Source organism: Bombus vosnesenskii, unplaced genomic scaffold, assembly GCF_011952255.1.
Source record: "Bombus vosnesenskii isolate JDL3184/JDL3185 unplaced genomic scaffold, Bvos_JDL3184-5_v1.1 scf7180000015119, whole genome shotgun sequence".
NCBI classification, from domain to species: Eukaryota; Metazoa; Arthropoda; class Insecta; order Hymenoptera; family Apidae; genus Bombus; species Bombus vosnesenskii.
The window spans coordinates 14453-19308 of record NW_022883834.1 but is presented as its reverse complement, the minus strand read 5'-3'; the positions used below and the strand labels follow the sequence as shown (position 1 = coordinate 19308).

Below are 4856 nucleotides of genomic sequence, written 5' to 3'. Positions count from 1 at the left end.
CAAAAGTGTCCGAAGGTCGGGTGTCGATGTATTATCACTGATGTAGGTTGAGATGTGATTGATGTCACAAGAGCTTGGTCGAATATTAACTTTCAACAACTCTTTTCAAACTCACCAGTCACAAGCCACGGTTTACTGAATACATCTTCTTGGAAAATCCTTTTTAGATTTTCGTACAAGGAACATGGTTTGTTTGACAAGGGATTTCCTTTTGAAGCAATTTGGGGTGACAAAAAGGTCTTTTTGTTAGGTAGCTTATCAATAAAAATGTTTTATTAATGACGTGACTGGAACGAATACTAACGAATTTAAATAGAATCGACGACCAAATGGAATATATCTTCTTTTCAATTTTCATAAATCGAAAGCCCTATGGATACGTATAAATGTTTCTTTTACTCGTAGTAAATTATTATTATTCTATTATACGTGTGTATACTACAGAAGGACCATACTAATAGGCACCAACAGCTTTCATCTAACATAATATTTTCATGGAATCTTATAATCATTTTCGCCTCATTGTCTCCGAATAAGTCGTATTTAACAACATTTCGAATTTCGATTTGTTGAAAAAGCCGCTCAATTTGATGCACAAATTTGACTTCGCAAATCGCCTTTTTGTACTCCCCGTACTGGCGAGAACGAAGATAAATGTTCGGCACTGAGCTACTGCTCAGTTGCTACGAGTTAATCCTCGTTTTGCTTCAAGTAAATGAAACGCTCTAATCTGTAAGACGTCCATAAGATTCGGTTGACGGTGGCTGTTTCGTGTTAATCGGTGTCTCAATTTTCTAATTTAATTATTGTGCTCGATTTAATGACATGGCGATCTGGTCCAAAAAAAAAAAAAAAAGTGACTCCTTTTTTTGCTTTGATATAACATTTTTATTTTTACGTATGAAATATGGCGAAGAAGTAGTGACCTCTCTTTTATCGATGTAATCATATTAGGGGAACGCAGTAAATGGCTTCTGCAATATCATGGAACTATTCGTATCCCTCGATTAATCAAGTTCCCCTAGGTCAGTGGTTCTCAATTCTTGAAGCGTTTATCGATTAAAAAATAGTTCTACATCTTCTTCGATTTTCTCCAAAGAATTTTCAAATTGAATATTTAAGACAACATTTAATGAATTCAAATTGAAACGCCTTATTTTATAAAGAGAAAGAATTCGTATTCTATATAGAATATATATTCCATGCAAAGTGTTCCAACAATTTTTAAACCTTTACAAATTTTCCATAACATACTAAAGGAATGTCAGTAATTTGTCATCTCAGTATGCCAATTTCCTTAAATTATGCCAATTGCCAATGTATGCCAATTTGTATAAAATTTAAATCCACCTTTTATTGGTAATCTAAAAATCATTACTTTCTTCAATAATATAGGAAATAATACCTTAAAAATTGCTCAAGAAATACGCAAAATGCGTCGAAGATAACCGAGCCAAAAAGATAATAAATAAATAAATAAAAAAGAAATAAATGAATTTAATAGTAAACACGTGGGTACTTGTTGAAATTTGCACCATTTGACGCGAGCAAACCGTTCGAAAGGAAAACACGTTCAGCCGCCAAAGCTGTGGAATTGAGATCACTTAATTCCGTTTGAATCCATCCATTCTCGTTTAATGGCCTATTTGTTTTCAATATCATATCATTTCCAAACATATCGTTCCTGAAAGGCGAAACAAAATGGCAAAACAAATGTACAAAGGTGTATATCAACGTAAGTGTACCTGTATGTCTATATTCGAGATTATTTATCTATTCAAGATAGCAAAGTAAAAATACTATATAGAGGATTTAATTAATGTGTGGATCAACGTATGTATCACTATATGTAACAATAATATTGACTGTATATGTACGTGTGTAATAAAAGATTTCCGGTTTACAATGTTTACGATACTGATATAAAAATACCATATAGAGGATTTAATTAACGTGTATATCTACGTATATATCATTATATGTAACAGTAACATTATGTGCATATGCGTATAATATTGGTTAAATGTTAAATGTTAATATTGGTTAAATGCGTTAAAGTGAAATGTTATTTACCTATTCAAGATAGCAAAGTAAACATACCATATAGAGGATTTACTACTGTTAACACTCGGTATTCTCGTATTCAAAGTATTTAACCAAATAATTTGGGAATCCAGCGGACGAGCTTGTATTTAATATGATTATATTTAATATAACAACTTTACTCAATATACGCGTAGGATTTTAAATGTCATGAGGGTCGCAGCGGACTCAATTTTAATGTACCTCGATATCTTAGCTTCTTATAATATCCTAATAAAATGTTATTTATCGATTACAATTGTCCTGTCGTATTTTATAGTGTTTGCTTTATAAATGTGAACTTTATTCAAAAAGAGTTCATCGATGATTATCCATTACAGGTTGTTAATAAACCTGAATTATGCACAAAGGAATTGCCGTTAATAACTTAAGATTCTCTGCCCGTCGTACAGGGTACATATAGTAATTATTCTCGACGATCGTAACGTTTAAGTCCAATTCGAGCTTATAGTCCCATGCGAGTTAAACAACGACAATAGTTTGAATTTCTATTTGTTCGTTTGTCGTCTGTTTATACCCGGAGCACCTGCTGTAAACCAATACAAAATTTATTAGATCTATAAATAACATATATAAAACTTATTAATTTATAATTAATATAAAATAGGAGAGCACGAAACTTCCTATTTGATGGATATGTTAAATCTTTGTAAAAAAATACCATATCATTAGTATCATTTTAATCGTTCTAAAGGATTTAGCCGCATAAAGCTGTGACCCTTGGAAGAATCGATGTTCACGCGTAACAAATTGAAATTGTGCGAAGGTTCCGGTACGAACATCACAAGCCGAACATCGATACCAGGGGCACAGGCACATGTTCTGGGTTCATTATATGTTTATAAAGGGCTGACGATTCAGTGGATGATCCGGGTAAATTTAAATTGTAAATGAACGTATTGCTGGTTTCAAGTAAAAGCCTGGATAAGAGCGGATATGGTATGAGAGTCTGTCGTGGAAAGGGGAACAGGCCGCTTTTATTTGTAAAGTTTGAATCTCCTCGATATTGAAGATGTTGAAGCTGCAAGTATGTATTTCATTTTAATCCATTCGAGACCGAGATTTAATTGTAAAACGATACCTAGGTGTCGGTACGATCTGAATGTTTAGTTAGAATGATTCTGTGTTTTACTCTCTCCAGGGTATCCTTTTCATACTTTGATTTTAAATCGATGACAATCTTAAATAGTATGCCTCATATTTTTAAAATATAAAATTATATACTATGTTATTCTATAATGTATTATGTACAGTTATATATATATATATATATATATATATATATATAATAATTCCATATTGAAAAAAATATGAAATTAACATGATATATACATTACTACATAAGTTATATATAAAATATGTATATTATACCCTTGCCTACTGACTGATATGAATTTCTTTCGGTCTCGAATGCGTTAAAAGAGAGCGCAAAGAAGTCGAAATTACTTATTGTAATTAGTAAAACGACCTGAGAGGCAGACAGATACAAGAAAGAAGGAATATTATATTAGCGGCATTATCATGTTTTTGCTCTCTTTAAGTCTTTCATCGAGACAGACAATCTACAGGTATTAATCGACCAATTTCTCCAAGCTAATAACTTCGAATTGATGCTTATATATAAGAAGTGTTATGTGTTAATCTGTCTAAATGTTTAAAAGGTGTTATAAATTAAATGTTGTTAAACGATACGTAATTGCCTTTTGATCGTAAATTTTACTATCAAGGGGTCTTTTATGTATGCGTAATCATTGTGAATTATAACAATTTATGTGATCGATATTAAAGGTGTTTAAAAGCATGTATTTTTTTCTATATTATTATTCTCCTATATTATTATCCTATATTATTATAGCATTCCTATATTATTATAATATCCAATTACATGTTGATACACAAGATATACAGATTATTATTTATAACGTTTTGGTTTTCTTAATTGAGTCATTCATTTAGTACAAATGATAAGAAATTAGTAATAATTCGCAAAAAAAGGATATCGTAGTAGAAATATTATAAAAAAACATTTTCTGTTTTAGTGTAGAGTTACTCCTTCTTACAGACAGTGTCGTACAAATCTGTACGTCTCTGAGAAAATGTAGGTATCTGAGCCCTTACTTCCTCAACAACTTTTAGATCTGTTAGAAAAAAGAAACATACGAAGTAATAAGTAATGCTTACTAATAAATTCAACAAATACAGAGGAAGATGGCTAAATCGATAAATTAACGAGACTAAAAATTAATTACATCATGGATCTCTCGCTTTTAATTTTAAGCTGTAAATTACCGATATCGGTGACTGCCATATTCTCTTGAGTTTCCAAATCGTAAAGAATCTTTCCCCAGGGATTGGTCAACTGTGTATGTCCCCATGCGACGTAACTTGCTTAAGGAACACGAGCCGGTGATATGCAGGCAACGTATAATTGATTATCATTCGCTCTGGAACGCTGAAGTAATGACCAGTGCAGTGGTCCAGTGGTCATATTGAATGCCGCTGGATATATCAGCATTTGGCAACCTAACCCAGAGAAGCAGGAAATATGAAGGCACCGAATACCAATTAACTTCGTAGTTGCACGGTTCACATTCCATCATTTCTGAATATGCGAGGACAGTCCTCTTATTGTGCTTTTAATTCTTTTATTTGTTTCATTTTCAGCAAATATACTGGTTTTTTAAATTAAGCTTCTTTTTATACAGAGTTACAGATTATATTAATTTTATATAGAATATATTTAAGAAAGATAC

The 4856-nt window shown here is 31.8% G+C and overlaps 1 long non-coding RNA gene across 1 annotated transcript; it reads right to left on the bottom strand.

The window, feature by feature from the left end:
• Positions 1-1861: 1861 nt before the first annotated feature.
• Positions 1862-4433, bottom strand: LOC117240975. Its single transcript, XR_004494847.1, has 2 exons — positions 4393-4433; positions 1862-2632 (listed from the first exon to the last, which is right to left on the bottom strand). It is a non-coding gene; the product is annotated as an uncharacterized LOC117240975 (long non-coding RNA).
• Positions 4434-4856: the final 423 nt, after the last annotated feature.